The 10,271-nt window shown below is 38.1% G+C and overlaps 14 non-coding genes across 14 annotated transcripts; all 14 read right to left on the reverse strand.

Annotated features, from left to right (window-relative positions):
• Nucleotides 1-153: 153 nt before the first annotated feature.
• On the reverse strand, nt 154-225 carry trnad-guc (transfer RNA aspartic acid (anticodon GUC)). The gene has a single exon. It is a non-coding gene; the product is annotated as a tRNA-Asp (tRNA).
• Nucleotides 226-784: 559 nt separating this feature from the next.
• On the reverse strand, nt 785-856 carry trnav-aac (transfer RNA valine (anticodon AAC)). Its single transcript has one exon. It is a non-coding gene; the product is annotated as a tRNA-Val (tRNA).
• Nucleotides 857-1,747: 891 nt separating this feature from the next.
• On the reverse strand, nt 1,748-1,819 carry trnav-aac (transfer RNA valine (anticodon AAC)). Its single transcript has one exon. It is a non-coding gene; the product is annotated as a tRNA-Val (tRNA).
• Nucleotides 1,820-2,208: 389 nt separating this feature from the next.
• Nucleotides 2,209-2,280, reverse strand: trnad-guc (transfer RNA aspartic acid (anticodon GUC)). The gene has a single exon. It is a non-coding gene; the product is annotated as a tRNA-Asp (tRNA).
• A 559-nt stretch (nt 2,281-2,839) lies between these two features.
• On the reverse strand, nt 2,840-2,912 carry trnav-aac (transfer RNA valine (anticodon AAC)). Its single transcript has one exon. It is a non-coding gene; the product is annotated as a tRNA-Val (tRNA).
• A 389-nt stretch (nt 2,913-3,301) lies between these two features.
• trnad-guc (transfer RNA aspartic acid (anticodon GUC)) lies at nt 3,302-3,373 on the reverse strand. Its single transcript has one exon. It is a non-coding gene; the product is annotated as a tRNA-Asp (tRNA).
• Nucleotides 3,374-3,932: 559 nt separating this feature from the next.
• Nucleotides 3,933-4,005, reverse strand: trnav-aac (transfer RNA valine (anticodon AAC)). Its single transcript has one exon. It is a non-coding gene; the product is annotated as a tRNA-Val (tRNA).
• Nucleotides 4,006-4,394: 389 nt separating this feature from the next.
• trnad-guc (transfer RNA aspartic acid (anticodon GUC)) lies at nt 4,395-4,466 on the reverse strand. The gene has a single exon. It is a non-coding gene; the product is annotated as a tRNA-Asp (tRNA).
• Nucleotides 4,467-5,025: 559 nt separating this feature from the next.
• Nucleotides 5,026-5,098, reverse strand: trnav-cac (transfer RNA valine (anticodon CAC)). The gene has a single exon. It is a non-coding gene; the product is annotated as a tRNA-Val (tRNA).
• Nucleotides 5,099-5,487: 389 nt separating this feature from the next.
• Nucleotides 5,488-5,559, reverse strand: trnad-guc (transfer RNA aspartic acid (anticodon GUC)). Its single transcript has one exon. It is a non-coding gene; the product is annotated as a tRNA-Asp (tRNA).
• A 559-nt stretch (nt 5,560-6,118) lies between these two features.
• Nucleotides 6,119-6,191, reverse strand: trnav-aac (transfer RNA valine (anticodon AAC)). Its single transcript has one exon. It is a non-coding gene; the product is annotated as a tRNA-Val (tRNA).
• Nucleotides 6,192-6,580: 389 nt separating this feature from the next.
• On the reverse strand, nt 6,581-6,652 carry trnad-guc (transfer RNA aspartic acid (anticodon GUC)). The gene has a single exon. It is a non-coding gene; the product is annotated as a tRNA-Asp (tRNA).
• Nucleotides 6,653-7,211: 559 nt separating this feature from the next.
• On the reverse strand, nt 7,212-7,284 carry trnav-aac (transfer RNA valine (anticodon AAC)). The gene has a single exon. It is a non-coding gene; the product is annotated as a tRNA-Val (tRNA).
• Nucleotides 7,285-9,068: 1,784 nt separating this feature from the next.
• On the reverse strand, nt 9,069-9,141 carry trnav-cac (transfer RNA valine (anticodon CAC)). The gene has a single exon. It is a non-coding gene; the product is annotated as a tRNA-Val (tRNA).
• Between the last annotated feature and the right edge of the window lie 1,130 nt (nt 9,142-10,271).

A 10,271-nucleotide genomic window follows, 5' to 3' on the forward strand; every position in this document is an offset into this window, starting at 1 on the left:
ATGGAGGCAAAACTAGTTAACCAATGTCCAAGCATAGCAGACATCTTTAGCAGTGAACGCCCTGCTAAAGATGTCAGCTAACCCTAAAGTTAACCCCCTCACATAAGTCTGTTAACCCTAACCCTAAAGTTGTCCCTAAAACAAATAAAGTCACTCCCCGTCGGGGAATCGAACCCCGGTCTTCCGCGTGACAGGCGGAGATACTGTCCACTATACTAACGAGGATGCTATAAACACTCGTTGTGCAGTACCGTTTTACACCATATAATGGGTGTCTATGGGACAAGGGCGCTATTTCCAGGTTTTTTATTAATTACACGCATGATATTATAATTTAATACTACAAAAAGGCTTTTTGGACTTCTGTTCACACGTCTCTCTCTTCATACTGCTTTGAGTACAAACTGCTAGTTTGGTACGTGGTTTTCAATAAACCCTTTATGTGCAATGCTAGCTAGTTTGCAAGGATCTATTTCTACTTTTATTCATTTATTTCTGCATCCATTTATTTATTCCTGTATTCATTATTCTTTTTATTTATACATTTATCTATTAAATGATACTTTCGAGTCTGCGTTTAGGTACACATCAGTAATTCTGGTTTTAAAGACTATCAATAATGGTATGTGTCCGTATCTGTTCAATAAATGAGGGAAGTATCGTGGTGTAAAGCATTATAACACATCTATCTGATTTAAACCTTCAATTAGAGAAGGTTTGGGGAATTTTTGCTCATTTGTTCGTACCATTTCTTATATCCAGACTTCTGTTGAAAAGCAAACAATGTTTCCGCCCGGTCTCGAACCGGGACCTTTCGCGTGTTAGGCGAACGTGATAACCACTACACTACGGAAACTGCGTGCAGTGTTGCGTTCAGGAACACGCCAGACTGCAGTAGAGTTCGCCATCATTACCGACTATTCTGTCTGTTCAATGAATCACGGAAGTTACGTGTGAAAAGCAAACAGGGTTTGCGCTGTGTTGTCTTAGCATGGACAGCTTCTAGCTCGGTTTGTTGTTAGCTAAGGTAGCATGTCAGTGTTCTATTTCTATTTAATTCATTTATTTTGTAAGATACTTTTTGTTCGTCCAATGGAGGCAAAACTACTTAACCAATGTCCAAGCATAGCAGACATCTTTAGCAGTGAACGCCCTGCTAAAGATGTCAGCTAACCCTAAAGAACGAGGATGCTATAAACACTCGTTGTGCAGTACCGTTTTACACCATATAATGGGTGTCTATGGGACAAGGGCGCTATTTCCAGGTTTTTTATTAATTACACGCATGATATTATAATTTAATACTACAAAAAGGCTTTTTGGACTTCTGTTCACACGTCTCTCTCTCATACTGCTTTGAGTACAAACTGCTAGTTTGGTACGTGGTTTTCAATAAACCCTTTATGTGCAATGCTAGCTAGTTTGCAAGGATCTATTTCTACTTTTATTCATTTATTTCTGCATCCATTTATTTATTCCTGTATTCATTATTCTTTTTATTTATACATTTATCTATTAAATGATACTTTCGAGTCTGCGTTTAGGTACACATCAGTAATTCTGGTTTTAAAGACTATCAATAATGGTATGTGTCCGTATCTGTTCAATAAATGAGGGAAGTATCGTGGTGTAAAGCATTATAACACATCTATCTGATTTAAACCTTCAATTAGAGAAGGTTTGGGGAATTTTTGCTCATTTGTTCGTACCATTTCTTAGATCCAGACTTCTGTTGAAAAGCAAACAATGTTTCCGCCCGGTCTCGAACCGGGACCTTTCGCGTGTTAGGCGAACGTGATAACCACTACACTACGGAAACTGTGTGCAGTGTTGCGTTCAGGAACACGCCAGACTGCAGTAGAGTTCGCCATCATTACCGACTATTCTGTCTGTTCAATAAATCACGGAAGTTACGTGTGAAAAGCAAACAGGGTTTGCGCTGTGTTGTCTTAGCATGGACAGCTTCTAGCTCGGTTTGTTGTTAGCTAAGGTAGCATGTCAGTGTTCTATTTCTATTTAATTCATTTATTTTGTAAGATACTTTTTGTTCGTCCAATGGAGGCAAAACTAGTTAACCAATGTCCAAGCATAGCAGACATCTTTAGCAGTGAACGCCCTGCTAAAGATGTCAGCTAACCCTAAAGTTAACCCCCTCACATAAGTCTGTTAACCCCAACCCTAAAGTTGTCCCTAAAACAAATAAAGTCACTCCCCGTCGGGGAATCGAACCCCGGTCTTCCGCGTGACAGGCGGAGATACTGTCCACTATACTAACGAGGATGCTATAAACACTCGTTGTGCAGTACCGTTTTACACCATATAATGGGTGTCTATGGGACAAGGGCGCTATTTCCAGGTTTTTTATTAATTACACGCATGATATTATAATTTAATACTACAAAAAGGCTTTTTGGACTTCTGTTCACACGTCTCTCTCTTCATACTGCTTTGAGTACAAACTGCTAGTTTGGTACGTGGTTTTCAATAAACCCTTTATGTGCAATGCTAGCTAGTTTGCAAGGATCTATTTCTACTTTTATTCATTTATTTCTGCATCCATTTATTTATTCCTGTATTCATTATTCTTTTTATTTATACATTTATCTATTAAATGATACTTTCGAGTCTGCGTTTAGGTACACATCAGTAATTCTGGTTTTAAAGACTATCAATAATGGTATGTGTCCGTATCTGTTCAATAAATGAGGGAAGTATCGTGGTGTAAAGCATTATAACACATCTATCTGATTTAAACCTTCAATTAGAGAAGGTTTGGGGAATTTTTGCTCATTTGTTCGTACCATTTCTTAGATCCAGACTTCTGTTGAAAAGCAAACAATGTTTCCGCCCGGTCTCGAACCGGGGACCTTTCGCGTGTTAGGCGAACGTGATAACCACTACACTACGGAAACTGCTTGCAGTGTTGCGTTCAGGAACACGCCAGACTGCAGTAGAGTTCGCCATCATTACCGACTATTCTGTCTGTTCAATGAATCACGGAAGTTACGTGTGAAAAGCAAACAGGGTTTGCGGTGTGTTGTCTTAGCATGGACAGCTTCTAGCTCGGTTTGTTGTTAGCTAAGGTAGCATGTCAGTGTTCTATTTTTATTTAATTCATTTATTTTTTAAGATACTTTTTGTTCGTCCAATGGAGGCAAAACTAGTTAACCAATGTCCAAGCATAGCAGACATCTTTAGCAGTGAACGCCCTGCTAAAGATGTCAGCTAACCCTAAAGTTAACCCCCTCACATAAGTCTGTTAACCCTAACCCTAAAGTTGACCCTAAAACAAATAAAGTCACTCCCCGTCGGGGAATCGAACCCCGGTCTTCCGCGTGACAGGCGGAGATACTGTCCACTATACTAACGAGGATGCCATAAACACTCGCTGTGCAGTACCGTTTTACACCATATAATGGGTGTCTATCGGACAAGGGCGCTATTTCCAGGTTTTTTATTAATTACACGCATGATATTATAATTTAATACTACAAAAAGGCTTTTTGGACTTCTGTTCACACGTCTCTCTCTTCATACTGCTTTGAGTACAAACTGCTAGTTTGGTACGTGGTTTTCAATAAACCCTTTATGTGCAATGCTAGCTAGTTTGCAAGGATCTATTTCTACTTTTATTCATTTATTTCTGCATCCATTTATTTATTCCTGTATTCATTATTCTTTTTATTTATACATTTATCTATTAAATGATACTTTCGAGTCTGCGTTTAGGTACACATCAGTAATTCTGGTTTTAAAGACTATCAATAATGGTATGTGTCCGTATCTGTTCAATAAATGAGGGAAGTATCGTGGTGTAAAGCATTATAACACATCGATCTGATTTAAACCTTCAATTAGAGAAGGTTAGGGGAATTTTTGCTCATTTATTCGTACCATTTCTTAGATCCAGACTTCTGTTGAAAAGCAAACAATGTTTCCGCCCGGTCTCGAACCGGGGACCTTTCGCGTGTTAGGCGAACGTGATAACCACTACACTACGGAAACTGCTTGCAGTGTTGCGTTCAGGAACACGCCAGACTGCAGTAGAGTTCGCCATCATTACCGACTATTCTGTCTGTTCAATGAATCACGGAAGTTACGTGTGAAAAGCAAACAGGGTTTGCGGTGTGTTGTCTTAGCATGGACAGCTTCTAGCTCGGTTTGTTGTTAGCTAAGGTAGCATGTCAGTGTTCTATTTCTATTTAATTCATTTATTTTTTAAGATACTTTTTGTTCGTCCAATGGAGGCAAAACTAGTTAACCAATGTCCAAGCATAGCAGACATCTTTAGCAGTGAACGCCCTGCTAAAGATGTCAGCTAACCCTAAAGTTAACCCCCTCACATAAGTCTGTTAACCCTAACCCTAAAGTTGACCCTAAAACAAATAAAGTCACTCCCCGTCGGGGAATCGAACCCCGGTCTTCCGCGTGACAGGCGGAGATACTGTCCACTATACTAACGAGGATGCCATAAACACTCGTTGTGCAGTACCGTTTTACACCATATAATGGGTGTCTATGGGACAAGGGCGCTGTTTCCAGGTTTTTTATTAATTACACGCATGATATTATAATTTAATACTACAAAAAGGCTTTTTGGACTTCTGTTCACGCGTCTCTCTCTTCATACTGCTTTGAGTACAAACTGCTAGTTTGGTACGTGGTTTTCAATAAACCCTTTATGTGCAATGCTAGCTAGTTTGCAAGGATCTATTTCTACTTTTATTCATTTATTTCTGCATCCATTTATTTATTCCTGTATTCATTATTCTTTTTATTTATACATTTATCTATTAAATGATACTTTCGAGTCTGCGTTTAGGTACACATCAGTAATTCTGGTTTTAAAGACTATCAATAATGGTATGTGTCCGTATCTGTTCAATAAATGAGGGAAGTATCGTGGTGTAAAGCATTATAACACATCTATCTGATTCAAACCTTCAATTAGAGAAGGTTTGGGGAATTTTTGCTCATTTGTTCGTACCATTTCTTATATCCAGACTTCTGTTGAAAAGCAAACAATGTTTCCGCCCGGTCTCGAACCGGGGACCTTTCGCGTGTGAGGCGAACGTGATAACCACTACACTACGGAAACTGCGTGCAGTGTTGCGTTCAGGAACACGCCAGACTGCAGTAGAGTTCGCCATCATTACCGACTATTCTGTCTGTTCAATGAATCACGGAAGTTACGTGTGAAAAGCAAACAGGGTTTGCGGTGTGTTGTCTTAGCATGGACAGCTTCTAGCTCGGTTTGTTGTTAGCTAAGGTAGCATGTCAGTGTTCTATTTCTATTTAATTCATTTATTTTTTAAGATACTTTTTGTTCGTCCAATGGAGGCAAAACTAGTTAACCAATGTCCAAGCATAGCAGACATCTTTAGCAGTGAACGCCCTGCTAAAGATGTCAGCTAACCCTAAAGTTAACCCCCTCACATAAGTCTGTTAACCCTAACCCTAAAGTTGACCCTAAAACAAATAAAGTCACTCCCCGTCGGGGAATCGAACCCCGGTCTTCCGCGTGACAGGCGGAGATACTGTCCACTATACTAACGAGGATGCTATAAACACTCGTTGTGCAGTACCGTTTTACACCATATAATGGGTGTCTATGGGACAAGGGCGCTATTTCCAGGTTTTTTATTAATTACACGCATGATATTATAATTTAATACTACAAAAAGGCTTTTTGGACTTCTGTTCACACGTCTCTCTCTTCATACTGCTTTGAGTACAAACTGCTAGTTTGGTACGTGGTTTTCAATAAACCCTTTATGTGCAATGCTAGCTAGTTTGCAAGGATCTATTTCTACTTTTATTCATTTATTTCTGCATCCATTTATTTATTCCTGTATTCATTATTCTTTTTATTTATACATTTATCTATTAAATGATACTTTCGAGTCTGCGTTTAGGTACACATCAGTAATTCTGGTTTTAAAGACTATCAATAATGGTATGTGTCCGTATCTGTTCAATAAATGAGGGAAGTATCGTGGTGTAAAGCATTATAACACATCGATCTGATTCAAACCTTCAATTAGAGAAGGTTTGGGGAATTTTTGCTCATTTGTTCGTACCATTTCTTATATCCAGACTTCTGTTGAAAAGCAAACAATGTTTCCGCCCGGTCTCGAACCGGGGACCTTTCGCGTGTTAGGCGAACGTGATAACCACTACACTACGGAAACTGCGTGCAGTGTTGCGTTCAGGAACACGCCAGACTGCAGTAGAGTTCGCCATCATTACCGACTATTCTGTCTGTTCAATGAATCACGGAAGTTACGTGTGAAAAGCAAACAGGGTTTGCGGTGTGTTGTCTTAGCATGGACAGCTTCTAGCTCGGTTTGTTGTTAGCTAAGGTAGCATGTCAGTGTTCTATTTCTATTTAATTCATTTATTTTGTAAGATACTTTTTGTTCGTCCAATGGAGGCAAAACTAGTTAACCAATGTCCAAGCATAGCAGACATCTTTAGCAGTGAACGCCCTGCTAAAGATGTCAGCTAACCCTAAAGTTAACCCCCTCACATAAGTCTGTTAACCCTAACCCTAAAGTTGTCCCTAAAACAAATAAAGTCACTCCCCGTCGGGGAATCGAACCCCGGTCTTCCGCGTGACAGGCGGAGATACTGTCCACTATACTAACGAGGATGCCATAAACACTCGCTGTGCAGTATCGTTTTACACCATATGATGGGTGTCTATGGGACAAGGGCGCTGTTTCCAGGTTTTTTATTAATTACACGCATGATATTATAATTTAATACTACAAAAAGGCTTTTTGGACTTCTGTTCACACGTCTCTCTCTTCATACTGCTTTGAGTACAAACTGCTAGTTTGGTACGTGGTTTTCAATAAACCCTTTATGTGCAATGCTAGCTAGTTTGCAAGGATCTATTTCTACTTTTATTCATTTATTTCTGCATCCATTTATTTATTCCTGTATTCATTATTCTTTTTATTTATACATTTATCTATTAAATGATACTTTCGAGTCTGCGTTTAGGTACACATCAGTAATTCTGGTTTTAAAGACTATCAATAATGGTATGTGTCCGTATCTGTTCAATAAATGAGGGAAGTATCGTGGTGTAAAGCATTATAACACATCTATCTGATTCAAACCTTCAATTAGAGAAGGTTTGGGGAATTTTTGCTCATTTGTTCGTACCATTTCTTATATCCAGACTTCTGTTGAAAAGCAAACAATGTTTCCGCCCGGTCTCGAACCGGGGACCTTTCGCGTGTTAGGCGAACGTGATAACCACTACACTACGGAAACCAATGAGAGTAGTGCGTTCAGGAACATTAAGAAACATGGGGCTGGAAAGCGGAGTATAGACTGGCTCTATAGTTGAGCACCAACTGTTCGCCCCGGAGGTCGAAAAAGTGGAGTTTGATTCACACATGTACACTCCTAGAGGCTGGGTTCAGGAATGCATCGGTAATTCCGCTTTTACTGACTGCAGCTAACACAAGTGAAACATCTTACACACTATATTTCACCAATCGGCACCATGATGTTGTTACTTAAGCATTTTATTTATCCGTTTATTGCAATTAATCACAGGAAAATGTCATTATTTTGGGGCTGATAAGCCACCCACTTATTTGGCTTATGTTTCTGAACACATCATACATTTAGTTAACCAGCCGACCATTGAAAACGACTATAATAAAGAGGAGAATATACTGGTATTACCGTATAAAAATGTTCCCTGTGACTATAATACTGCATTGGTTTAATTAAGATTTAATGGAGTAAATATTTGATTAAAGAAAAAGTAAACAAGGTTACAGAAATACTTTCTTTATTTACGGGAATCAACTGAATGAATACAGAATACAATCCGCAAGAAGTTTCGTGTGAACAGTATCCAACTCGTCCACTCTAAAGCTACCGCAAATGCATCCAAATGACACTTCCAGTCATGATTTCAAAGTAAAGGACCATGTCTGGTTTAGTTTCCGTTACTTTTTTTACATTCCTTGTATTCATTTATTGTTATGCTAAAGGATATATAGTCCTTTGTTCCTGTCTTTTTCTGTTTTCTCTTTAAAAGAGAGGGGGGTTAAGAAACAATGTCAAACTAAAAGGCCTTATTTTGGAAATCACAATGGGGTGCTGACATTTGGCATTTTACAAAATCTGATGAACGACCACTTACTCAATTCTTTGGAAGAAAGACTTGCAAGTTGTTGTTTTTTTATTTCCTGATGCTTTTTAAGTTTAATTTATGACAGACACAATAAGAGACTCACCTCTGCTCATGAGTTTTGGGTAGAGACTGAAACATTTCTGGAGGAATAGCCCGAAAACATCACTGGTGAGAGAGACGTCAGAGATAAAGAGCAAAAAAATATAATATATTATATATATATATAAGATATATATATATTAATAGCAGTTTAGAACTGGTTTCATTCAGCACAAAAACATGTTCCACTCAGTTTCGAACCGTTGACCTCTTTGTCAGGAATAGCAGAGCTAAACTCCCTAAACTTTTTCCATTCATTCTCTATGGTAGTTCTTACCACTACGGGTGTGATATATTTTTGGCCACACAGGTTCTTGGCGGCGCTGTTTTCCACTCCATGGCAATGATGCGTTCAGGGACACACAGTAACACGGTAGACATAAAGCAACATAACAAATACAGAAGTAATAATGCAAACTTTACCAGCATGCAACACTATTGTGGACACTTACACATAGTTTCGTCTGGCCTCTTCACAAATAGGAGGTCATTTCTGAAGATTGTATCGACTAATTCATATTTCACTTAACAAGCAAAGGGTAACATGACCCACATCATGTTTACGAAGCGACAAAAACATGCTTATTAGACCGTCAGGCAGCAGCATAGAGAAAACAAAGTGTTTTATCACGGCTCTGCCATTGTTTTGTCTTTAAGAATATTAAGGCTGAGGTCTTTAGTGCCACCAAAATGTAATTTAATCAGTGATCAGTAGAAAACAGTGAGATGGAAGCTGTTAGAGGACATTCTGTTTAATAAATCACAAAAGCTATAGGGACAAAAAAAAAAAAAAAAAAAAAGCAAGATGTGTTTCCGCCCGGTTTCGAACCGGGGACCTTTCGCGTGTGAGGCGAACGTGATAACCACTACACTACGGAAACTCAGTGTTGTGATGCATTCAGGTACCAAAGGATTATCGTGTAACATTCCCTGTTTATGTTTTTCTTATTTGAAGCATAACTCCGGTAGATATTTATATTCATATTTATAATATTGTGAAGCTGCTTTCGCTTCTGGCCTGTTAACCAAAGTATAAAGCTTCTCTATTTCTACACAAAATTGGTTATTAGCAACCTGTGTTTCCTTTTTATATAGTCCTTTGTTCCTGTCTTTTTCTGTTATCTCTTTAAAAGCGAGGGGGTTAAGAAAAGCCTTTGTGAGATCAAAGCACAAATGGTTAGCAAATGGTTTCCAACTCTTTGTAGAGAGTACAATCGATTAATCATGAAGGAAGAGTTGATGTGTTATTCTAAAATCACTTTATAAAGAAGTTAAAGTTGACATTAATCACCAGGGAATCCTGGTATACCTTGGATGGCTTTGCGGTGGCTTTAGAGATAAATATCTCGTCTTCAGTATCTTTTTATGGAGAAAAAACAAGAAAATGGACCTTGATATATAATATTAATAAAAAAATTCTACGTATATGTTACATTAAATTTCTGGAAAGTAGCAGGGCCGCAGCTATCACTTTTTATTTCAATTAATCAATTCATAATTTGGTCTTTAAAAGATCGCAAAATGGAAAATGTCCTTCCCAGATCATGTTTCATACGAACAGTCAAAAACCTAAATATATTTATTTAATATTGATACAAAACAGAGAAAGGAAGTAAATATTAATTATTGAAAAGCTTTAACAAGGAATGTTTTTAAATTTAAATAAAAAATTCTCAAACATGATCAAAGTAGTTGCCTTTCAGTTTTGATATGTTTTTCCTGTAATATTTAATGTTTGTTTTGTTGGTAAAAGTTGATTTCCACTCATCAAATTCAGTAATGTGACAAAATCATCTGCTTTCTCCAAATATAAACATGAAACACACGTGTCCAACGTGACTTTAAACCTCTTTGTGTATCAGCGATCAGATTATTTCTAAAATCACTCAATACGTTTCATATTTTTGTGTTTTTTCCATCAGCACCGGTGGCCATTTTATATATAAATAAACCCTAAAAAACATTTCCCTCGGCTGCTACAAAAGGAGGAAGTTTACTCCTCTGGGGTTGT

This window comes from Anoplopoma fimbria, chromosome 24 (assembly GCF_027596085.1).
Source record: "Anoplopoma fimbria isolate UVic2021 breed Golden Eagle Sablefish chromosome 24, Afim_UVic_2022, whole genome shotgun sequence".
Lineage (NCBI taxonomy): Eukaryota > Metazoa > Chordata > Actinopteri > Perciformes > Anoplopomatidae > Anoplopoma > Anoplopoma fimbria.